Source organism: Mustela erminea, chromosome 1 (assembly GCF_009829155.1).
Source record: "Mustela erminea isolate mMusErm1 chromosome 1, mMusErm1.Pri, whole genome shotgun sequence".
NCBI classification, from domain to species: domain Eukaryota; kingdom Metazoa; phylum Chordata; class Mammalia; order Carnivora; family Mustelidae; genus Mustela; species Mustela erminea.
The window spans coordinates 165,697,969-165,724,050 of record NC_045614.1 but is presented as its reverse complement, the minus strand read 5'-3'; the positions used below and the strand labels follow the sequence as shown (position 1 = coordinate 165,724,050).

The 26,082-nt window shown below is 40.8% G+C and overlaps 1 protein-coding gene across 7 annotated transcripts in view; it reads left to right on the top strand.

Annotated features, from left to right (window-relative positions):
* The first annotated feature begins 8,513 nt into the window (after positions 1–8,513).
* The window catches only part of BBX (BBX high mobility group box domain containing), a 274,540-nt gene continuing 256,971 nt past the window's right edge, over positions 8,514–26,082 (top strand). For 4 of the 7 annotated variants that reach the window (XM_032350051.1, XM_032350053.1, XM_032350046.1 and 1 more), the window contains exons 1-2: positions 8,514–8,670; positions 11,880–11,952. The gene's annotated coding sequence lies outside the window, so the exon portion shown is untranslated. Of the gene's footprint in view, positions 8,671–8,729; positions 8,810–9,121; positions 9,203–9,748; positions 9,769–11,879; positions 11,953–26,082 lie in introns of those variants that run through there. The other 3 variants (XM_032350048.1, XM_032350047.1, XM_032350050.1) reach the window with 3 other exon arrangements.

Here is a 26,082-nt window from a genome sequence, read left to right as displayed (position 1 = left end):
GTCCTAACTCAACTCCCTGAGGCTTCCACCACTGGCCTGTGCTCTCCACACCAAGTAAGCCTGCAGTCTTGCTGGGAGAGTCAAGCAAAGTGTCCTCTTGTAACTGGCCAAAGGGTGAACTTAAAACTTGGGTAAAGGCAATTGGACTCTTCCATTTCAGTCTCTTCAGTTGGCAAAAAGAAAGCACAGAGTCTGAGCAAATTTTTCATAATGAGAACAGAGAAAGTCTCCCTGAAACTGATCTCCTAGAATTGGGAGTGTCCTAGGCTTTCAGAGATCTAGTTCCTTAGCCTTTTTTTCCCCCTAAAAGCCATCCTATATCCTTCCCAAATTTCCTGCTTGCACTGTAATTAATTGGTTAGTATAAGCCACTCACCAAAGAATTCTTCTCCGGTAACATTAGTGAATGAAAATTTCATAAAGCCTTTGTGTGATTAAAGTCATACCAGGTATTTTCATGAGTGGGCTGCAAAACATTGGGTAAGATGAGAGTAAAATTACAAAATAATGGTCACCTCTGGGGAGAGAGAACTGGAGAGGAACTGGACCAGGGAAAGGGGCCTCAATAGTATATAAAATGTTTTATTTCCTATAAAGAAATCTGAGGCAATTAAAAACATGTTAAGTAATAAAGTGTCTACACGATCACCATTTTATTCCTTATACTTTTCCTTAACTTACATTTTTAAATTCAGGTGAAATTAAGTGGCTTCAATGACTGCGGCCATGGGAGTGCTGATAAATGATCCATGTTAACCTATGGGGAGGGATATGCTCAGGGTTCTGCCTTAGACGATGCTTTTAAAAAATGACTTGGAAAAATGTAAAGGCATCACATTTGTGAATGAACCAAAGATGCTGAGATCATGTTGAATTAAATAATCAACATATAAAAAAGAGTTAGCAAAATGTAATTCTGGGCTGAATCTCATCATCTAAAGAAAAATTATTCTACCATTTATTGAGTACTTATCATATGACGAGTACTGTTTTAAGAATTTTACATATATTATTTTATTTAATCCCTATAATAACTTTATGAGGTACACATTACCATCCCTTTTATACATGAGGAACTGTAGCAAAAAGAGGTTATGCAGTTTGTTCAAATTCACAAAGGTAGTAAGTGCTGAAGCCAAACCATTATCCCATGTTTTAATAACTCCAGAGGCTTAGCTCCTAACCACTACATCATACCAGGTTTATAAAAACTTATGCCTCAGTTTCCCACAAATAAACTATATAATACATAAGAATGGAGGAGGCATGACTTAATAGCCCACATTTCAAAAAAAATTATTATTATTTTTTTTTGTGAATAAGCACAGTTTCAGTCAGCAGAGTGATGTGGCTGCCAAAACAGCAAGTTCCATCTTAGGCTGCAGTAATAGACATTTTGTATCAAGGATGGGGGAGCCTTGGTCATGCTGTACTGCACACTGCCTCAGCCCCCACGGGCTCTAGATAGCCCACTTGAAGGAACACACCAACAAAGACAATAGGCAGGGTTTGAGAGGAGACCACGAACTGAAATTGGTGACCTAGCAAAAATGTTTAAGGAACTAAGACATTTTGTCTGAAAAAGGCACAACTCAAGGCAGGAGGCCATCATGATAGCTGTCTTCACGTATTTCAAGTGTTCGGTGGAAGAAGGATTAGACTGTTCTATGTGGTAACAGGGGAATAAGAAATGGAACAATGGACAATACTTAAGAGGAGAGAAATTATGTTGACTATCAGGCAGAACTGTGTAGTGGTCCAAACTGTTAGAAGACGCACAGACTGTCTTGGGAAGAAAGGAGTTCCCAGGAGCTGGATGTATCCTAGTAGACAGTCCTCATTGGGGATGTTGTTGGAGCTTCTAATGAGATGGTGGCTAGAAAGACCATCTAATGCTTACACTAGTGCTCCCTGGTTTTATTATCAAATCCATTAGTGTAAAACCATCGTCCACTTAGAGACCTAATTTTATGGTATGATCCTTAAGTGACTCCTTGGTGACTCCCCCTCTTTCTCTCTCCTAAGACACAAAGCTTGCAGAACTAGCTGTCCAGGACCTTAGTATAACTAAGCCCAGCTCTGCTACGAGTTGTATAACATTGAAGGAATCATTTAGCCTTTCCCTGTTTCAATTTTTTTCATCCTCAAAAACAAAGTCCCTTTCTTTGTTTCACCTAGCTCATGTGGATACTAGTAAGTATGCTGGGCTATCTCAGACATGCTTTAGAAAATTAAAATGAACCTAGATGTCCATCAACAGATGAATGGATAAAGAAGATGTGGTATATATACACAATGGAATACTATGCAGCCATCAAAAGAAATGAAATCTTGCCATTTGTGACAACGTGGATGGAACTAGAGCGTATCATGCTTTGTGAAATAAGTCAAGCGGAGAAAGACAACTATCATATATGATCTCCCTGATATGAGGAAGTGGTGATGCAACATGGGGGCTTAAGGGGGTAGGAGAAGAATAAATGAAACAAGATGGGATTGGGAGGGAGACAAACCATAAGTGACTCTTAATCTCACAAAACAAACTGAGGGTTGCTGGGGCGAGGGAGGTTGGGAGAAGGGGGGTGGGGTTATGGACATTGGGGAGGATATGTACTTTGGTGAGTGCTGTGAAGTGTGTAAACCTGGCGATTCACAGACCTATACCCCTGGGGATAAAAATATATTATATGTTTATTAAAAAAATAAATTAAAAAAAAACTTTTTTGAATTACAAAAAAAAAAAGAAAATTAAAATGATACACAGGTACAACCTATGAGGACTATCATATAAGTTCTGTTCACCAGATACCTGGGATACCCAGCATTTCCTTGCACCTCTCTCATCTCTACATTCCCTCTGATCCTTCCTAGAATTTATAGGCTTTTAGTTTGTTTTTCCTTTCTTTTGTTCCTCTGTTTTGCAAATCTTCATTGAGTTACTGTTACATGTTAGGCAATGTACAAGTTCTTAAGCTAGCCACTGTTGGAAAATAAAATGAAGGAGATAACATTTCTTCAGGTGTTTCTTTGCTGTACACACAAATAATGTGATAAAGGCAAGGGATTTGAATGCCTTAAGAGTAATATAGATAAAATGCTATAGATCACAAGAGTGGGGAATTCCAAGATGCTTTGCCAAAAGTCACTCTAGGAAAGCTGGATAATCTTTCTTTCTTTCTTTCTTTTTTAAGATATTATTTATTTGCTTGGGAGAGATAGACAGAGCATGGGGTTGTGGGGAGCAGAGAGAAGCAGAGAGAGGCGAAGAGCAGAGAGAAGAAGAGAGAGGCGAAGGGCAGAAAGAATCTCAAGCTGACTCCAGGCAGAGCTTGGAGCCCAGCTCGGTTTCGGTCCTACCACCCTTGAGATCATTATCTAAGCCAAGACAAGAGTCTTGAGGCCCAACCAACTGAGCCACTCAGGAGCCCCTATTCTTTCTTTCTTATTTCCAGTTCTGCTGGGATCTAGTGGAAGCTGGTTCTCTTCAGAATTATGAATACTTGCATTGGTGCTAAAAAGGTGATTTGACTGTCCAAGTTCCAATTTTTGGTTACTTGGATTTGGCCTTGAGGAAAGAGGTATGATTTGCTCTATTTTTTTTTTTTTTAATTGAGTGGGGGGAAAAGGGAAGCTCAGCAAGGTCATAATACAAGGCAAAAATTGTTATGTAAGGCCGACCCTCATCAACGTAACTATCTAGAGTTTCCATGGGCAAAACAAGGCTTGTTTCAAATAAGGATTTATTAAAAGTTTGCCTTTTTTAGGTGCTTAATAATGGCCACTCAATAGGATGTTTGCTTTAGCCTGGGATCTCTCTGACACCCTTTTACGTGCAGAGATGCTGGATATAGGTTAAAGGGAAATCACAAACCCTGGGTGAGTTAGTTGCAACAAGTTCCATGAATTCCATTTGATATGCTGGTTAAGTCTTAGAAAACTTTCTGCAAAGTAGGTGTCATTGGCTTATGTGTAAGGAAAATAAATAAAATTAATATTTATTGGGGAACCTGGGTGGCTCAGTGGGTTAAAGCCTCTGCTTTCGGCTCAGGTCATGGTCCCAGGGTCCTGGAATCGAGCCCCACTTCGGGCTCTCTGCTCAGCAGGGAGCCTGCTTCCCTTCCTCTCTCTGCCTGCCTCTCTGCCTACTTGTGATCTATCTGTCAAATAAATAAATAAAATCTTTAAAAAAAATTAATATTTATTGAGTGTTCAATAGGTTCCAGGCTTCAGTACTCTATATAGATGATTTCATTTATGGTTAGTCATATTATTCCTATTTTACAAAAAAGAAAGCAGAGTTTTAGAATGACTAAGGAATTTTTCCAAGGTTACACAGCTAGGAAGTCGTGAAATCAGGATTTGAATTAGGATTGTATAAAGAAGTAGTAAATAGATAAGAAAATAAATGTTATTTATAGATATTGAAATAAAATATAAAGTTATGGGTATATGTTTACACACACATTTAAATTTATTGTCCCCAAACTTTTTTTTTTTTTAAAGATTTTTAAATTTATTTATTTGACCGACAGATCACAAGTAGGCAGAGAGGCAGGCAAAGAGAGAGAGAGGAGGAAGCAGGCTCTCCGCGGAGTAGAGAGCCCGATGTGGGGCTCGATCCCAGGACCCTGGGATCATGACCTGAGCCGAAGGCAGAGGCTTTAATCCACTGAGCCACCCAGGTGCCCCCCAAACTATTTTTTTTAATTTAAAGATTTTTATTTTATTTATTTGACAGAGAGGGAGATCACAAGTAGGCAGAGAGGCAGGCGGAGGGAGAGGGGGAAGCAGGCTCCCTGCTGAGCAGAGAGCCCAAGGCGGGGCTCCATCCCAGGACTCTGAGATCAGGACGTGAGCCTAAGGCAGAGACTTAACCCACTTAAGCCACCCAGGTGCCCCCCCCCCAAATTATTTTGTAATAAAGAACTCATATAAAATAAAATTAAGAAAATGGACAAGTCAAGGCCATGAGAAGGAAGAATGTGCTAACCTGTGAACTTTGATCATCAATTGTGAAAACAGGAAAGGAAAAACGAAGAGCCTTTATTTAAAAAAAAATTTTTTTTTTTTTAAAGATTTTATTTATTTATTTGACAGAGAGATCACAAGTAGGCAGAGAGGCAGGCAGAGAGAGAGAGAGGAGGAAGCAGGCTCCCTGCTGAGCAGAGAGCCCAATGCGGGACTCGATCCCAGGACCCTGGGATCATGACCTGAGCCGAAGGCAGCGGCTTAACCCACTGAGCCACCCAGGCGCCCCTATTTTTAAAAATTTTCCTAAACTCTTTTAAATGCCATTTTACCTATACAGCAAACAGTTGTTTTATTTTCATAACCCTACATTATGAAGGTTAAATAAACACTATGAAAGCTATGGTTTTTCTTGATCACATTTTGAATTTTTGAGCATCATTGTCTTAAAATTTCTTGATATTTATTCTTAAATGAGATGATAAAAATCTAAAAAGTACTTCCTAAATGGTAAAATGTTACATTATTTTTAGTTCTATGCCTCTTTTACTTAGGGGTGAGGCCTTATTTACCATACAGGAGACTGGCATTCCATTCTATTGCTTCTCCTAGGAGTAGGCAAGTTTCCTTTTCCAGAATCTGGCATGCACCAGGGTCTAGCACATAAATCCCTAATAAAGGATTTGCAAAAGAATATTGAATGATGACATTTACTACCACATGATGCCTAATACATCACCAATACATAAAATACATTTTAAAAAATGTGTCATTCTCCCAAAATAAAGGCTCTGTGGACTTACCCATTTTCCAGTATCAGTAATGTGTTGTAGTGAGACATTTCTGGGCACTTCTTTATGCTCTCTTGCATCACTCCTGGTCAGCAATCTGCCCTTTCAGAGGTCTCCAAACTTGAATGTAAAACGCTGGGCATGTGCTAAGACTGTATCACAGGAGTGTGGGAAGAAAATATCAAAACTCTTACTTAATTTTATTTTTACTTCATGCTTTTTCATTTTGTTTCTGTGAGGGTAGGCTTTGTAATAATAAATGTTGTATCTGTGTAGTGGTGTACTTTAAAAACACATATAGGGTGCCCTGGGTAGTGCAAATGGTTAAACCACCAGCTCTTGCTTTGGGCTCAGGTCATGATCTCAGTGTCCTGGGATCAAGCCCCATGTTGGGCTCCATGCCCAGAAGGGAGTCTGCTTAAGATTCTTGCTCCCCCCCTCTCTCCTCCTTCTCCCAGCCACTGCACATGCTCTCTCTAAAATAAACAATTTTAAAAATCTCACAAACATAAACATACATATGTATATATATATACACATATGTATGCATATACATACATATATATATGCTGAGTATATATGCTTGAACATTTTACTGATAACAATGTGTGATCTAAAAGTTTGAAAAGTGTATTTCTAAATAGTTCTGCTAAGCTAAGCATAATTCAGCAAAAACCAAAACAAAAACCAAAAAACTCTGCTACCATAAAGAAATAAAGGATGTTTTCCTATGGCTGAGGTTGGGGATTAGGAGTATGTCAGTTTTTTACATTTTTCATGGCATAAATAAACTAACAAATAATCATAACACTTAAATCAGCAATTAAGTATAGCAACTTGTGTTGATTTTTTTTTCTCCTCTTCAGAAAAAATGCACAGTGAAAACCTGAGAAAGTTTTTCTGATCTTTCCTCCAATTGCCTCTTATCCCTGAGGTTTGTCATTTGGAAGGAAGGACTGCCAAATTACTCAAAACCCATGCTGGGTGTTAAGAGTTCCAAGTTTAAGGTCCTTCTACATTGCAATTCTATATAATAGCAAGGAAGTTATATAATTTGTCCCGTCTCATTTCTCTGATGGGTAAAATAGAGATAATAATACTTAGGGCCTCCCTCATTATGGTGTGATATGGACAAAGAACACCTTGTTCCATCTTTTAAATACATGCAAAGTATTATTAATGTAACTTTTAATATTGTCAGTTTAAAATGCTGTGATTTTATATACTTTTTTAAAAGTTATTTTCTCTTAAAAAATAAATGAAATATCACATTTCTAAATACCACTATTTGTTTTCCAAATTTCATAAGCTTTAGTTTTCTCTATATCTGTTTTTCTTTGCCACTCTTACACGCACACATATATGCACACTCACTCGATAACTTTATGGATGTGAGAGAAAAACCTTAAGATTGCATCAAGGAAATAAGAGGGATTTGAAATAAATTATCTTCAGTTTTCCTTTAAGTTTTAAAGCTATGCATCTAGGCCATAAAATCATAGTGTTTATTTAATCTTCAAAATGTTTGTGTTTAAGAGTAATTCATAGACTTTTAAATTCAGATGAAACCTTAAGAATACATCTAGGCTCTATGATAATGTCTGGCACATAGTAGATGTTGAATAAACATTTAATGAACAAAAACTGGGGAAAGTTTCTTATTTTAATCTAAAAAAAAAAAAAAAAGGAAAAAATAACCGCAAACCAACTCTGAGCATTAAAGAGGGTAGGTTAGTTCCTCAAGATTGTTTAGCTAGTTTAAACATGGGGTCTAGAATTTATTCCTCTTAACTTCTAGCTTTGGTTTCTTCCCCCAGCAGTCTGTTGACTTGTTTATATAGGACTGCCAAATATAATCTGCCAAAGATGCATCATAGAAAAAAAAAAAATCAGAAAGTACAGCCTTCGCGTTCACCATCTCCAAGTCACTCAACATGTGATGTTCACATATGTTGTGAAATATGTAAAGTAAATACCATACATAATATGCAAAATATAAATCTCATATATATTGACTCAAAAGGTCTATTTTTAAGGAAAAGTGTCCGTAGCCAAGCTTCCACGCCTTATTCTACCTTATAGCACGATTTGTATGCCCACGCAGGTGATTCGAGGTCCTCTGACCAACTGAAAGTAGATAGGTTATTTCAGCAAAACATTTATCTTTGTTTCTGTGTATTGTTGTATTGATTTTCCTGAATTTACCTAGGAACGAGGCGTTAACAACCTCAATGCATTACAGCCCTAATAAACTTATCTTGCACTATTTTGGCCTATGTGATAGCTAACCCATTGACAAAAGAAATCCCAGCTGCCAAAAATCCTTTCTTGGTCACTTGTTAGCCAGGTCAGGCTGTAAAATCATAACACAATGCACGCCTCTTCCATGGGGCACCACACGGCAGCGATTAAAAAAAAAAGAAAAAAAACCCTCACTTCCATATCCAGTGGAGTTGTAGTTTATTACTATAACCCTCCCAAGTCAAAAGGACACCAGTTTCAAGCCAGGCAACTTGGTGCAGACAGGGTTTTTTCTCCGTACCCCACTCTGCTGGGCCTCCCTACCTGTCCTCTCCTACTGTCTACAGGTCCCGAACATTAGAAAATAGAAAATGTGATGATCTTTGTGTGTCTCTGTAAAATGTGTGTATGTGTGCGTGTGTTTGGGTGTAACGGGCCTTCTGTTTGGCCGCGCCGCCTGTCCGTCAGGCCGCGGGCCAATGGCAGGCTGCCTTATATAAAATGAGTGTTTTCAGTCTCTCCGGGTTGCATGTACTGTATGTGGAGCAGTGTACAGTGAAGCGGAGGCAGAGCGGCACCGCGAGCTCCTCTCGACTTTCCCATAGAGGAACCCTGACTGGCCGCTGAGGGCGAGCCACACACACGCCCTCGCGCCCGGCGAGCCCGCGAGGTAAGCGCCCCCCATCCCCAGCCCTTCCTGGGCGCTCTCCCCGCACTTTCTGTTTTCCTACTCACTTGCGAGCCGCCGGGCTGCAGCCCCAAGGACTCCGCGGCAGGAGCAGCGGCGGCGGCGGCGGCGGCGGCAGCCGGTAGGGTGGACTTGAGGAAGACGGAGGGAACCCCGCGCGTCCGGAGCCGCCGCTGGCCGCTCCGCTCCCCGAGCACTTTCCCCCTCCGCCAAAACTTTGGGTCGGGAGAGGTCGGGGGCGAGGGTCGCGGCGGCCGCGCCGGCGGGGGGCGGGGGGCGCGGAGGCAGTGCCCTGCGGGCGGGAGGCTGGGGGCCGGGCTGGGGAGTAGTAGGCCAGCCGGTGCCAGGCTGCGTTTGCAACCAGCACCTCTCGGCACACAGGCTGCGCCGCCCGAGAGGGGCACGGGAGCCGGGGCGCGGGCAGGAGCAGCCCGAGGAAAACAACAGAGCCAGCCCTCACGCCGGCGGGCGGCTCGTGGCCGCCCGGGGAGCCCCAAACTTCATCTCGGCGAAAGTACGTGGATCCCAGCCTGGTCTCGGCTGCCGGGGAGGTGGGGCCTGGGGAACCGGGGCAGGGGAGGAAGGTACGGGGAGGCAGCCCTCGGTGGATTTATTGAACGTTTCGTGTGCGTCGGTGACCGGGAACAGCAGCCCAGTTGCTCGTTCATCTGGAGAGTTGGGATTTGGGTGTTCCGGCCCCGCAGATCGGTGCCCTCTCACCCCCCACCCCTAACCAAATGCGCGGCGAGTAGAGAAAGTGCTGTTTTAGTGCCAGAGTAGCCGGGAGGAAGAATAGGGGGAGAGGGGGAAGAGGGCGAGGGAGAAGGGGAGAGAGAAGAGGGAGGGAAAGCGGGGGGGGGGGGGGAAGAGAGAGAGAGAGAGAGAGAGAGAGAGAGAGGAGAGAACGGGAGAACGGGAGGGAAGAGAGGAGGGGGAAGAGGAGGAGGGAGGCTGTGTCAGGATTTTGCTTGAATGTGGGATTATGTTGTGTCAATAAGTTTAAGGTGGAGAGAGCGAGGCTGGGGGTGGTGGTGGAGGGGAGGAGGAAGGCCTTGGCTGTTTAAAGTCTTATTTCTGAAGGTAAGTTATGGCATTGCATGGTCGCGATGACAGAAAACTTGCAGATCCTTTATCCGGGGATGGGGTCGATGCCTCTAGAAAGAGCTCCCCAGCCCTCTTAAGCCACACTCGTGTTACACTGTTATTTGCTGCGATCCGGGTCGCTAGTAAATTACAGAAATCAGACTCGAGGTTTCTTTTCCTCCTCCACCTCGTCTCGCTCGCTCACCCTCAGAAATTTATTATTATTTTTTAAAATTTCTTGGTATTGTATGAAACTTAACGTAACTGAGACCAAACCCGAGTCCTGTAATTCACAAGGACCCTAAATCTAAGAATCTGGAACACGTTTACGTGTGAAATATCCGCGATCATTTCTGCTAAATGAGGAAGGTAAAACGAAACGATGCAAAAAGCTAAGACACAACATGTACGACAGAGGGGGGGGGAGAGGGAGAGACGGAGAGAGAAGCTATTTTTTGCTTTCCTTTCTGTAGAAAGGAAAATAAAGCGTGCATTCCCCTTCCCTCCCGGTGTGTAGGGTCTAGTCAATATTTTAACTGTCTGAGGACAAATTAGTCCAGGTGGATCTTGTTGAAAAGTTTTCGCGAGGTGGGGTGGAGGTGGGGGCGGTACGAAGGGGAAGGTGGGTGGAGGTTGTGGGGGATGGGGACGGAGCGAGCTCTGCCACTGCTAATGGTCATTGGCCTGGGGCTTTGAAACCATTGCCTGTCCTGCTAATGACACGTCCAGTTCTCCTCTCCAGGCCGCCGACGCCGGGCTGCCGGAGACTGGGGTACTTTACCCACGCGGGGAGGGGCCTTCTTCGCCATCCCCTGGGGTTGCCCACTCGCGGCGTGGGGGCCCCACGCGCGCCCCCTCTCCTGCGCGCCGCCGCCACCTCTGCTCGCGCGACTTTTGTAGCCAGCCCGCGGCGAGGGGGCGCGGGGGGTCCCCGGCGCGGACGTCCCCGCGCGGCCACCCTGCGCCGGGCCCCACGCGCGCCGCGCCGCGCCGAGCGGTCCAGGCTCGGAATGGCAGCGCCGGGCCGGGCGGCGGTGCCTCCCCGGGGGGCAGCGGAGGCAGCGGCGGTGGCGGCGGGATCTTCGCCGGGGCCCGCGGGAGGAGGAGGAGGAGAGGGAGGAGGAGGAGGGGAAGGAGGAGGAAGAGGAGGAGAGGGAGGCGTTTTCTGCCCAGACCGCCGCCAGTTCGAGCGGGCACGGGGACGGGGACACCCCACTCGTTGCTCCTCCGTTATGGAAAGGTGTTTAGCAGACTTTTACGCCCGGAGTGTGGGATTTGTACTTCATTTTTCTCTCCCCCCTCTTCCCCAAAGCAAGATGGACTCTATTCCCTTTCTCTTTCTCCCTGTGCCTCTGCCTCTGTCTTGTCAGCCTTTAAGATCGACATTTTGTACTAAGATGCAAACTTGATGGTGACCAGCAACAAAGGCGGGGTGGGATCCCTCGTTCCCTTCCTCCCTCTCGGTTTCCTAGCTCCCCCCACCCCGACCTCGGAGACCTGGTGGCCCTGCACTTGCCGCGGGGGGCTCTGGCGAATGTGTTTCCCGGCTCGGTTCCGATCTCCAATCTGGGGATTGTGACTGGGGCCGGGTGTTTGGGCGACGGCTCTGGCCGCCCCGGGTCTGCAGGGCTGAGGGCTGCGCTACCTGGACCGGCTGCCGTCACTGTGCTACCTCCGGCCGGCTCCAGAGCACCGTGAAGGCTCGGGCTGCCTATCGATTGCTATGATTTGGCTACTAGTTTATTTGTCCTGGGGGTGGCGATCACTTGGTGCAAGTTGATGAATGATCGCGGTGTGGGTTTTGGGTTTGCAGAAAAGGATCAACTTTCAGCTTTGTACATACGGGGAGTAGGGAGTGAGGGTGCTGGGGACACCCTGGAATGCCAACTGGGCAACCCTCAGCCTCTGCTCTCTGAATACAGAGAGCTTCTTTGCTTTTATTGCTTCACAGTTTGCGCGTGGGGGTGGGAAGTAGAGAGAGGGGAGGGATTGGATGGGAGCTGGACTCCTGGGTTTTGAGGATCTTCCTTCATAGGTGTTGCAGGAGTGGGGGCTCTACTGTAAAGCTCTACCATACTGATGATGTACCTTTATTTGATACTTTATAGGTCACTATCATATGACAAAAGGCTTTGCCGCAGTTCATCTTCCTCCCCCTGTACTTTCCATTTGCCTTCCTGGGTAAGTATGCAAACTCTTTCTACAGGGAAGCTAGATGGCTATTAGTAATGGCCTAAGGGTCCTTACTGTTCACAGGAAAAGACGCTTTATTGGGGTTACAGCACCCCGGAAATCTTGTCCTACTGAGTTTCCTACAGAAGTCAGTTTATGATTCTGAGTATTTAGAATTCAGTTGCTGTTATTATTATTTTAAGGTAGTTTAAATGTTTATTTCACGTATATCTGCCAAGTGTCACTTTCAAATAGTCATTTTAATTGATAATGAAATTTTACAGAGTCAATGCCTAGGAAATTTAATACCAGATAATATTGTGGAACGATTGTAGCCTATGAGTGGAGAGAATTATTAAAAACCCAAGGAAGCATTGTGCAGAATGCCTCTCTAATTATAGTGACTGACATTTGCTTACTCTTTCTTAGGTGCTCTGTCTTGGGTAACTTGTGCTCTTTGTGACAGTTATTTTTGTGGTGGAGAAGGGTAGACTGGACAGTGTTGTAAATCTAGTATTTAGTGGATCAGCTTGATATAAAAAGCAACTAACTATTTCCAAGTTAATCGTAATTTCCTTCAAGATTTATGTTTGGAGAAATTGGGTATATTTTAATAGCCATTATCTGCAATAAACAGTGATTCTGAAATCACTTAAGTGCTTTTTTCACATGTATGTCCCCATATGGAAAAATTGGTGAAATAATATGTGGGACAGCAAGTGCCTGAAAAGTTAGTTTTTGAGAAGTAATGGTCTAGGTGAGAGTTGATAGAACTTTTGAAAGCAGCAGGGTGAGCCAAATTGCAGAAAAACAGCTTACAATTTGCCCCCCTCCATTGTAAGGAACACCTCACATATTCCAGGGTGCTAAGTTAAGAAAACTACTTGTACTAAATGTGTAAATCAGTTGTGGTACTTGAAAATATTACCATAGTGAAGATGGAGTTTGTATTTTGTGAATGAAAATAGACTTGAACTCCGTTTTCCATAAAAGAAAAAGGAAAGAGATTTTAATCTGTTTTGTTGCCTGACTTGCTGGGATATTATATATTATACATGTTACTAAAAGGTTTTCTTAGTATTGAGAGCAACTGAGGACCAGGCCTTTTTCTGGTAGTTTCCTTATAGTGGCAAAGCTTACTTTGACATTGCCGAGAACCTTAGGTGATTTTAAGTTCTGTGTCCAACATCTTTCATGGAAAGTAAATACCACATTATTTTAGATAGTTAGGAGAACTTTTTAATATGTCACATACATAATAGTCTGATTACAACAGTCAGAATGAGATATAAGACGAATTTAGTGCACACCAAAATATGTGGATTTCAGTGTCTTTAGTTTTTTTTTTTTAGGCTTGTTTGCAAGAGAAGTTTTTCATTTTTGAACATATGGCGAGAGTATTCAAAATGCATTCCTGATTTACTAAAGAACACCACATTTATACATGTGAGGCATACTATTTTGTTCACTAGAGCAAACTTTTAATATTAGTTCTTTCCCCGTGGAAATATATTTGACCAATTCACAATTTAAAATGGGAATCAGTAATTTCCAGAATAAAAGCGATCTGATGAGCTCTTGCATTTCTTTGAGATATCAAACAACTGGTTCATTAAAACAATATTTTCAAGAACAGTCTTGGTCTTTGAAGTTAGAGTAGTTTTTGTAGTGTAAAACTTGTAGTAGTGATCTAAAAGAAGTCACCCTGACAGTGAATTACCAGTTATTTGCATCTAAAACATATTTATTTGATTTGAAGCTTAATTATCAAAATAAGAATTTAGATAGAGGTTTTGCTTCTATCTTGCCAAGAGTTTCCAAACTTCCCATTTTATTATTCTGCATATCTCTATTAAGTTCTGAAACTGAAGTCTTAATTTGCATTTCACATTTAATGCTAGCTGTTGAAAAGAGGAGCTTCATAAATGTGTTTCCTACTCAGTGCTACATTTTTTGGAGCTACTGTGGCTGGTTTAGAGAATCTTCTGCTAGAGACGTAAATATTTACAAAAATTTGCAATTTTGACACCTTCCCGCCTTTTTAAAAAAATCATCTTGATCTTCTTATCTAACTTTAAAAAAAAAATTTCTGGATTTAGGAGTTTGTGAGATAGCTCTGTCTTAAACATACATATAGGTCTGCTTACAACATGAAAAGTATATGCCACTTTTGACCTTACAGATCTATCTTTAATCTTAATCCATTGAAACAGGAGATTTGTTTAGATATTGAATTGAGAACACAGCTTTGAGGAGAAGCTAGGGTGAAGTAGTTATGGTTTGCTTATGCTGTAAGTAACTATGTAATTGATAAGGCTTTTTGTATGTAGTTTAAAAAAGAAAGTGTAAAGTCATTTTTCAGTAAAATGACAAACACAATTTCTAATTAATCATCATCAGTCAAAATATTAAAAGTTTACATTTTCCTACATTTCACAGAGCATGGGTAAAGCAAGGGCCATATTTTTAATTATATCTTACCAGGAATATCAACTACTTTTATATTAGGAATCTTTTATAGAAGTAATAAAGACTTCACAGTTTGACCCGACTAAAAAAGACTTTGAAAATAGCCTGGCTGTTCATGCTGTACTAAAGGAAATCCTTGAAATTATTGGTGTCTTATAAAAGTGCAGAAATGTTTAAAATTGTGATATTTAAATGTTCTAGGTTACTAAATTTAGGCAATTACTTGTGGCATATTGCATCACCACCAGTGTGGGATACCTGTATTTTGAGACTTAATCTTAAACAGTGCTTAACTTAAGAAGGAGAAGACACTTTTCTTGAGCTTGTAGTTCGAAGTCCACCTCGTCTTTTAACATTTCACCACTGAGAGCACCTTTTAAAATAGGCCTGAGTGATATCTTCTTTATATTTTTAGTCAACTTCCTTCCTCTCACTATGAAATGAAAACAGACCCGAATTACAAAAACATTGTAATTTCACTGCTTGGTTTTTATCACATGCCTCAGGTAAATTGGATACAGGTGGTCCTCAGGCTATCCTTTGAGAAACACTGCTCTGAAGGTAGTAAGGACTAAGGCTAAAGATTGAGGGTCTTCCAGCTAGAAGACTTGGTGACTATAATTCAGTCAGTGGGTTTGTACTACCTCAAGGGCAGTTATCACAGACTGTGTCGAATTATAGAGATTTCTATATATTGAGTTATACCTGAGGAAAGCACTTTCTGAGTACGTCTTCTCTCAGCATTCATCTTTGTTCATATTATCCCTTAGAAGGCAATTACAGTTTCTTGAAATGCTAGTACATCATTTTAAAACTGTAAAGATACATGCAGAAAATCCTCATGTATTAAATGGAGATTGTTTTCATTTTTTTTTCTTTCAAAGAAAAAGATGAGATGAGAACTGGAATAAGTACCAGTTGCAAAATGGAAATGCAAAAGCAGACAAGCCAATAGTGAATTCTATCTAAAAGTATATAGAGAGAGGGGTGCCTGGGTTGGCTCAGTCGTTAAGTGTCTGCCTTCTGCTCTGGTCATCATCCCAGGGTCCTGGGATCGAGCCCCACATTGGGCTCCCTGCTCTGCAGATCTTTAAAAAATAAATAAATAAAAGTGTATTTAAGTACAAAGAAGATGAAAGACGAAGGGATTGAAAGACTTAGAGCCTTGAATATAGACCAGGAAGCATTGAACACACCTACCAATATATAAACTTAGTAAGTTAAGAGATGTATGTCAGTTCAAAGATCTAGATAGTGAAATAACTATAGCTCATGAGGAGGTTGTGTAGAGTAAAAAGTCAAAAATAAGAATGAGTTGGAGTTTCTGAAATCTTAGGAAAATAAATACTGTAAACTGTTGATTGAGTAATTGAACCATTAGTTAAACATGGCACTCAGGGGAAAAGATCAGGGGATAAAACAGAAGTTCTTGGAATGGAATGCTGAGATCCAAAAATGGACATTAAATGTTGGTTTTTTTTGGTAAAGGGAATAATTACCTGAAACATGGATAACTTATTTATTATAAAGGAGAGATAAGAATGAGGATAAAAATTGTTTAAAGCAGCTCTATTAAATGTTTCTGACTGAGATGTATGGTAATGTCTTTTGTATCCGAATCCATATATAAAAACTGAAACAAAAGTTTGGCTGAAACAGTACTGAGAGTAATGCCCTCTGGTATTTTTCTGTTCCTATCTATCTTTATAAATCTAATATATTCCAAACTCTTTTATTTAAAAAACACAGTGTTACTCACTAAATTGATCTTAGGACTTAGAGTTTGAAAAACACCAACCTGGAGGACTTGTTAAAAGTGGAGCCCCCCAGGGATGCCTGGCTGGCTCAGCTGGTGCAGTGTGTGACTCTTGATCTCAGGGTGGTAGGTTTGAGCCCCACGTTGGGTGTAGAGATTACTTAAAAATAAAATTTAAAAAAGTGAAGCTCTCCAGGTCCCACATCCAGATAAGCTGATTCAGTGAGACTAAGGTGGGACCCAGGAATCTGTATTTTACCTGGTGCTTCAGTGGTTCTGAAGCAGGTGCAAGGTACTGTGACACACTTTGAGAAACTCTGCTGTAGGGGACAGATAGTGAAAGAGTGAACAGGAGTCCTGCACTGGATGTGGGGTTCACGTTCTTTGACAAGGTCTCTTCCAGCTTCAGCATTCTGTGGCTGTATTTCAGTCAGCATGTTGGCTATTACCTCAGTATGACAAGAGCTCTTGTCACCCTCTGTTGAGAGTAGCAGGTGTAGTACAAGGAACAGAGGCTTAGAAGCCAAAGATCCCTGGATTCCAGTACCATTGCCCCTCTTGCTTACTGACAGAGGGACTTTAAGCATGTCACTTCAAAATAAACTTACTTTGTTATGTGCAAAAAGGTATATAATATTTACTGTGCCACAGAACGAGAATTAACAAGACAGTGCTGTCTATAATGACCCTTAACCATATCTGTGTTCTTATAGTTCTGTCTCTTCTCATTCTAAGTCCCAGTAAGTTTGAAGTTTTTTGAAGCTGTGCCTTTTAATTTTTTAAAAATATCTTTTTTTTTTTTTTTAATACTCTACCCCCATCCCCATCGTGGGGCTCAAACTCATGATCCCAAGATCAAGAATTGCATGTTCTGCTAGCCCTGTGCCTTTTAATTTTTGTTTCCTCTACAGTGCAGTTGGCCCTTGAACAACACAGGGGTTGGGGTGCCAACCCCACCCATGCAGTCAAAAATCTTCGTAGACCTTCTGACTCCCCAAGAACTCAACTACTAATAACCTACTGTTGACTGAAAGTCTTACTGATAATGTAAACAGCCACATATTTTGTGTGTTATATGTATTGTAAACTGCTTTAAAATAAAGTAAGGTAGAGAAAAGAAAATGTTACTGGAAAAATCATAAGAAAGAGAAAATACATTTTAGTGTAGTACTGTAAATATCCATGTGTAAGGGGACTGGCACAGTTCCATGTTGTTCATGGGCCGACTAACTAATTCTAAACCCTGGTATCATGAAACATTGGTGCATTTTTAACTGAATATGAGGTGTTAGGTAAGCACTTTATTGGTGACAAAGGAAATAGGAAGAATAAGCGGGATAAGCAATGAAAGGATAAAAGTGATAAATAACTGAGGCATGTCATAGTTAAGTATGGTGCCCCTTCAGATTTGGGGAATGATTTCTGTACTTCTTATACAGACAGTATAGGACAGGAGAATAGCTGTTTTCATATTTCAGAGTGGTTAGTTGTTGGCACTGGGCATTCTCTCTGGTGACTTTGGTCCATCTTGGAATGTCTTAGAGCATCTGTTCTCAGACTTTGTTCTGCTAAGACACACACAGAACTGATGTTTACACAGAGGGCATTATAATTTCCCTGATTATAGACATAGATGAATTATGTGGTGAGTTTATAGGTAGTTCACAGTGTGATAAAGCCACTTCTTTCCCTATCAAGAAAATATATCAGTGTATAAGTGAGAGTGATGCTATCATAATGAAAATTTTGAATACACCCATATATAAACATGTAAAATTCTTCATAAACTGTGGTACTTTGTTGGTAACTAATTACTTGGGAATACCTCATAACCATTAAAATTTACCCTTGTGTCAAGGCATGAAGATTGAGAAGCGTTACATCCGGAGTTCGTAACAAATTACATGGCACAGAATAGCCACTTAAATAAAAAGGAGGGGGACGCCTGGGTGGCTCAGTGGGTTAAGCCGCTGCCTTCGGCTCAGGTCATGATCTCAGGGTCCTGGGATCGAGTCCCGCATCGGGCTCTCTGCTCAGCAGGGAGCCTGCTTCCCTCTCTCTCTCTGCCTGCCTCTCCATCTACTTGTGATTTCTCTCTGTCAAATAAATAAATAAAATCTTTAAAAAAAAAATAAAAAATAAAAAGGAGGGACAAGCTGAGGAGGAGATGAATGGGAAATACAGCAAATCTCTGAAATCTCAAACAATGTGAAAACCAAAAGCTAGGGAAAATGCAACATGTGTTCAAATGCAAAGGAAGTACAAAAGACTACGTATCAGTGTTCTCAGACATTCTTGTTTTACTCAAATACTCCTTCCTTCTAACACAGACATTTATTTTTAAGTAGTCTCAACATTTATTTAGTTCATTTGAATAAACTAAAGTCAGATAACTTGTGTTTCCTCTTTTTTCTTTTTTTGAAAGATTTTGTTTATTTATTAGAGGGAGCGTGCACACGGCAATAGAGCCAGCTGGAGCTGGGATGGGGGGGCCTTGGGAGGGGCAGAGGGAGAGGGAGAACCAGACTTCCTGCTGAGCAGGGAGCCAGACCTGGGACTCCACGTGGTGCTCTCCCAGGACCTTGAGTTTGTGACCTGAGCCCAAGGCAAACGCTTAACCAACTGAGCCACCCAGGCGCCCCACAATTTTTAAGGTTATATTTGCCAGGAATATCTTTTTTTACTTGGCTAAATTTTAATTTACCTTTTTCATCTCCAGTAAATTAATAAGCTCTGTATATTTTGAAAATGTCTTTATGCTTTGATGAGTAGTGGTATTGGATTTACATTCCTAACCCTTTATCTTAAAAATCTCTGAAAAACCAAGTTTTGTTGTTATTTTCCTCCAGAAGTCTGGCATCAAAGTTCATTTGGTGGCAGAACCTGACCCAAACTGTCATGAGCTTGTTTAAAGTAGTTTTAAAGCCCGCTTAGAGAGAATATTCACTTATTTTGCTGTAGAGATAGTAATATATGAGGCTGTGAGGTACTATCCTAGATCTAGTTAGGAATGTTACGTAATATATGCTGTATGCTCCCTCTGACCTCTAAGACTCACAAAAATCTGAAGCATACCTGGACCTAAGGGTTTCAGATAAGGGTCTGTGATCCTGTTGTATTAACTTTCTTAGTCCACACAGTGAAATTGTCTGGTATTTCTACCCATTTAACTCGGTGAGTATCATTTTGCTGATTTTGATCACTGATCATCTGAATATGTTGAGTTCCTTTCAAGCTGGTGAATCACGTAAGGTATCCTAACAAGGTATCTTGTTATGTATTAACTCAAGCTGTCTTTTGAAACCCCGTGCCTTCAGTTATGAGGGTAGAATGCATCAGGGGTTAATAAAGTGAGGTAAGCAAAATGGTAGCTAACATTTGTGTCTCCTGAGTTGAGCAGTGAAAGGTTCCTAGGTAAGGAAAGATTAACACAACACGCACACACTCCATCCCACCCTGCCCAAGTTCCTTGAAACTCCTATACCGTTTTGACGTTGTTGATTCCTTTTTAGGTTTTGATGTAGTTGTTAGTTTTTTAAATTTTTAAAAAGATTTTATTTATTTATTTGAGAGAGGGAGTGAGCAAGAGCAACAGAGAGAGAGAAAAAGAGAGAGCATGCGCCTACAAAAAAGTGTGCGTGAGGGGTAGAGGGAGAGGGAGGAGCAGATTCCCCATGGAGCTGGAATCCTTTACAGGACCCTGAGACCATGACCTGAGCCAAAGGCAGATGCTTAACTAACCAAGCCACCCAGGCTCCCCTGTGGTTCATTTATTAAGCAAACACATATATTGAAATCTGTACGTGAAACTTCTACCCTGTTTCTTAAATAATAGTGAACAGAATTTAGGGTACTTTCATTATGGTTTACTGTTAGGACTGAGTTTCGAGAAGGTTATGTTTCCTTTGTTATATTGCCACTTGCATATTTCTGTCAGAAAAGTAAAAATAGAAAGTGTTTTCTGCAAATTTCATTTACTCTAAGGTGAAAATGTTTTGGTTGTATTGCTGTAGGAGAGGTTCTAGATACCTTTATTGTCAATGATTATGAAGTGATTTTTTGTAAGTCATTTGTATGCCCATCATCGGGCTTGAACTCACAACCCCAAGATCAAGAGTCACATGATCTACCAACTGAGCCAGCCAGGAGCCATACTTTTAATTTCCTATAAAGTCACTGTAGAAACACTTATTTGTGGAGCATAACAAAAAGCATGGAGGACATGGGGAGTTAGAGAGAAGGGGGTTGGGGTAAATTGGAAGGGGAGGTGAATCATGAGAGACTATGGACTCTGAAAAACAATCTGAGGGGTTTGAAGTGGCGGGGGGGTGGGAGGTCGGGGTACCAGGTGGTGGGTATTATAGAGGGCACGGATTGCATGGAGCACTGGGTGTGGTGAAAAAATAATGATACTGTTATGCTGAAAATAAATAAATGAAAAAAAATACTAAAAAAAATCACTGTAGAAAAAACATAACGTATGATGTGAAGAAGAGTACATAATGGCACACTAGGAGTAAACTTAATAGCTATATCTGTTCTATTGTTATGGTAAGACTTAAATGTGTCTTCCTATAGATGGAAATGGTTAATAGCTAAAGAGTTTTTCTTTAGTTACTTACTGATACAACTATATAGTTTGGTGTAGGAAAGCCACAGATTGAGTAATTTAGAGGGAGTCTTGTTAACAATGCTGATTCTTTTAATCTTAAAAAGTGCTGAGTTGTTTTTCAGCTTTTGGTGCACCTCTCAAAACTCAGCCAAGTGTAGAATTCTCATTGACTGCAAAGGGAATGTGGGAGAACATGGAACAAAATGAGAAATTAATTCTCTACATCCAGCTGTCAAATTCTGATTGTCTTTTGAATTACTGAAGTTATGTATTTTTTCTTTCTGGTCCCCTCTTCCTTCTCTTTCCTATTCTTTCTTTTCTTCCCTCCCTTCTCTTCCTTTCTCCCCTCCAAGTACTAACCAGGCCTCAGCCCTGCTTAGCTTTCAAGATAGTGGACTTTTCTCTCCTCTCTGAGGTCTAGTTGTCTATTTTTTTTCTCTCACCTTTTATTGTATTGGCTTACTTGTGATCTGTGATACAGCCTATAAATATTTGAGAATAAGTATGGAATTGATTTTTTTTCTTTTTTACCATTATTTGATTTTAAAAGATTACTTTTATAGTTTTGAGTCATTTTAGTAATTATCACTGGCTATATAATAAAGTTGTTAACATACAAGTTTGAGACTTACACGGTTCCCTACATGTAAGTGTCAGTCATTTCGGGAGGGATTATGAGGAACCTTTAACAAGGCTATGTGAAGCAAAGTAAACTCCAGTCATTTTTGTGTTTTAGGGTGATAGGGTGATAGGGTGGCTACACAGGTTCATTTATATTTAAGGGAAAGTTGAAAGCAGATTTTAAGAGTTTCCCACATACTGTTTTACGTTGTTGGGAAGGAGAGAAGATAATTTGTACTGAGGGCATCCATAGGAAGCTTAAGTTTGACTTTTACTACTTTATTTTTCACAACAACTTTTTGATGAGAGGTAACTCTATTTTAGTGACAGAGAAACTAAGTGTCAAGTTAAGTAACTTGTCTGAGTTCACACAGGTAGCAAGAGATCCTGCCAGGCTCAGGAGGCCTGTCTGCAGTACTCCAGTCTCCTGGGCTTTTTCTGTATTTCCTTGCCTTCAGGGCCACATTCCAAGAGGTTAGAACTGGAAAGTGTGGGGCAGCTTTCGGCCAAGAATTCCTCCCAATTTTTCTTTCTCCCCAAAGAGAAATCTTCATTTTGAAGTGATAGGGTTGGAACGCTACTTTCTGTCATTTAAGGGGGGTAGACGAGAAACTCTGAACTGGGGTCTGTTGTCAGTTTTCATCAGCAAAGTTACATTCGAAGACTTAAACTGGCCCGAAACTTAATTTTTAAATTGACATTTAGTGAACTTTCTTTCTAGTTGGTGTATCTGCTATAGAAATGTCTAATAACAAGTTGTTTTTACTGTTTCTTATTTCCTCTGGTATATCAGTAGAAATCATTTGTTCTTTCATGAGGAGCTGAGCCTTTCTTTCTACCTACCCACCCACCCTTCCATCCTTCTTTCCTTCCTTTCTCTCTCTCTCTTTCTTTCTCTTCTTTTAAAGGTTTTATTTATTTATCTGACACACAGAGAGAGAAATCACAAGTAGGCAGAGAGAGAAGGGGAGGCAGGCTCTCCGCCGAGCAAAGAACCCGATGCGGGACTCGATCCCAGGACCCCGAGATCATGACCTGAGCTGAAGGCAGAGGCTTAACCCACTGAGCCACGCAGATGCCCTCTTTCTCATCTTTTAAAGATTTTATTTGGGACGCCTGGATGGCTCACCCCTTAAGTGTCTGCTTTCGGCTCAGGTCATGATCCTGGGTCCTTGGATCAAGCCTGGCATCAGGCTCCCTGCTTGGCGGGAAGCCTGCTTCTCCCTCTGCCATTCCCCCTGCTTGTGTTCCCTCTCTGGCTGTGTCTCCATCAAGTAAATAAAAAATAAACAAAACCTTAAAAAAAATTAAAGATTTTATTTATTAGAGAGAGAGAGCATGAGCAGGCTGAAGGGCAGAGGGAGACACAGACTCCCTGCTGAGTGGGGAGCCCAGTGAGAGGCTTCATCCCAGGACTCTGGGATCATGTCCTGAGCCAAAGGCAGATGCTTACCTGACTGAGTCACCCAGGTGGCATAGGAAGTTGAGTTTTTCAGGCTGAATATTCTCTAACTTTTTAATCTGGTACTTTCTTTTTTTAAAGCAAATTTATAGACTGTATATAGCTATATATATATATATATATCAATCTTACATACTTTTTTTGTTTTGAAGCATAGTTGACATATGATACTGTATTAGTTTCAGATGTACAACATCATGATTTGACAATTCTGTGCATTACTCAGTGCTCACCACAGTTAAGTGTAGTCACCATATGTCACTGTACAATGTTGTTATAGTATTATTGACTATATTTCCTATGCTATACTTTTCATTTTGGTGACTTACTTTATAACTGGAAGTTTTTACCTGTTAAGCTCCTTTACCTATATAGTCTGTTTTCCCATTCCCCTCTAATCTGGCAACACCAGGTTGTTCTCTGTATTTAAGAGTCTGGTTTTTCTTTACCTTACTTTTCTTTTTTTATGATTTTATTTATTTATTTGACAGAGAGATAGAGAGCACAAGTAGGCAGAGGGGGAGGGAGAAGCAGGCTTCCGCTCAGCGGGGAGCCCAATGCGGGACTCAGTCACAGGACACTGAGATCACGACCTCAGCCAAAGGCAGCCACTTGACCAACTAAGCCACCCAGGTGCCTGAAGAGTCTGGCTTTTCATTTATTCATTTGTTTTGTTTTGTTTTAAAAATTCCACATACAAGTAAAATCATATGGTATTTCTCTTTATCTATCTGACTTATTTCACTTAGCATAATACCTTTTAGGTCCATTCATACTGTTGCAAATGGCAAGATCTTACTCTTTTTCATGGTCATTATTCAGTGGCGGCCGCAGTGGTGGGGATTGGGGGTGAGGATGTGTGTGACATTTTCTTTATCCCTTCATCGAACAATGGATATTTGGGCTGCTTCCATATCTTGACTATTGTAAATAATGCTGCAGTGAACTTAGGGGTGCATATATCTTTTTGAATTAGTGTTTTCATTTTCTAGGTAAATACCCAATAGTGGAATTACTGGATCATACGGTATTAATATTTTTAATTTTTTTGAGAAACCTTCATACTGTTTTCCACAGTGGCTGCACCAGTTTACACTCCCACCAACAGTGTAGAAGGGTTCCTTTTTCTTCACAACCTCACCAATACTTGTTATTTTATATCTTTTTGATAATAGCCATCCTGACTGGTGTAACACTCCCAAACTTTTTGATACTTAATGGGTGAATATATTTTACTGAAGGAATTTACCGATACAACATGGATAGAGTTATAAAATAGTTTTCTGACAATTGCTTTGAAAATAAGTCCCATATGATGGGCGCCTGGGTGGCTCAGTGGGTTAAGCCGCTGCCTTCAGCTCAGGTCATGATCTCAGGGTCCTGGGATCGAGTCCCACATCGGGCTCTCTGCTCAGCAGGGAGCCTGCTTCCCTCTCTCTCTCTGCCTGCCTCTCCATCTACCTGTGATTTCTCTCTGTCAAATAAATAAATAAATAAATAAATAAATAACTACCTGTGATTTCTCTCTGTCAAATAAATAAATAAATAAATAAATAAATAAAAAGAAAATAAGTCCCATATGAGAAGAAAAATTAAGCACATTCATGAACTTCATTTCAGAGTATCTGATGACCAAAACATGAATTAGATACAGGATTAGGCAAAAGTTACTATTTTTACATATTAAATAATTTGGTTTAAGTGTTGGTGAGATTCAGGTAGCCAGACTGAGTATCCATTTAATTCAGTGTTCACGGACTGAGTTCCTGTGGGGTGTTGATGCTGACTTAAATTTCGAGGCTAAAGAGTTGAATGTGGAATAGCCCTGGTCCTTAAAGCAGATGTGGTCTGCAGTAGATATAAATATCATAGAAGTTATTCTGTGCTAATTGTACTAACAGCATGGCATACAGAAGTACTGGAGTAAATACTCGGAAAAACTGGCAAATTCCAACATACGAGTGGGACATTGAAATACAGGTGGAGTTTCTTGCTGTTACAGTGTTTGTCCTAATTGTCTTAGAGCTTGTGAAACTAATTTGGTTCAAGCTTGTAAGCTTCATTTGGCTTTTATTTAACTATTAGTGCATCATTTTGTCTTTTGGTCTGTTTTAAAAGGGCCAAGATTTTTTTTGTTTTGTTTTGTTTTTTTGTTAAAGCTTTCCGTTTCTATTAGAAATTTAAGTTCCAGTTGAGTGTTTGGACTTCCTTTTAATTTATTTTTCCTTTTTTATTTATTGCTATTAACGTCACAGGCTGTGGTGACAACAGTTTTGAAGTAAAAGGAAATGGTAGAGGATTCCACATATACCAAATCATGTTAAAAGCACCTTAAATGGAGTTAAGTTTGAACTAGACATTTAAACTAGGAGTCCAAATACATGCCAATAAAAATACTATAAACTACTATAGCTGAGACTTACTTTACTCGTTAGGAATATACTAGTAAGACCCATAGCCCAGGTATTAAACACAAAGTGAGACTCTATAAAGAGATAAAAATGTGCTTCTCTATCCATGAAAGATTACAGATTAAAAATGATGCCCAGTTTTTCTGTCAGGCAGTTTTCAGATTTTCCAGTGTGTTTTTACCCTGTGTTTACAACTGCAGTTTCTCTCATGGTAAGCCATGGCCTGGAGGGTATGCGTGAGTTGGCTCTTTTGGGTTTCTTTTATGCTTAGTGGTCTGGGTCTGGTCTTTGGACTTGATCAAGCCTTCAGGATAACTTCTTAATCATGAGTTTTGTGTTTATTACAAGTCAGAATTGTGTGCATTTTCACCCCCCCCTTTTTTTTTTTAAAAGATTTTATTTATTTTGTCAGAGAGAGAGAGAGAGAGAAGCATGCTCCCTGCTGAATAAGGAGCCTGATGCAGGACTCGATCCCAGGACCCTGGGATCATGAACTAAGCCTAAGGCAGTGGCTTAACCGACTGAGCCACCCAGGTGTCCCCATTTTCATCCATTTTTATTTGTGGCTCTCTTTGTCATTTCAGAGTATCAACCCAGTTTCAATTAAAGCTTAGTTTCTGAAATATTCTATACAGTATTCCCAGATGCCACCCTTGGCTGCTTTCATAACAAACAAAATAAGCCAAATCATAAAGAAGAAGCTGATCTGGGGAAATATTTCTTCATCGGCTCACAACATTGATAATGAGGCTAATGTTTACATTAAAGCAGCAAAGAGGAACAGAGACACACAGAATAGTAACTTGTG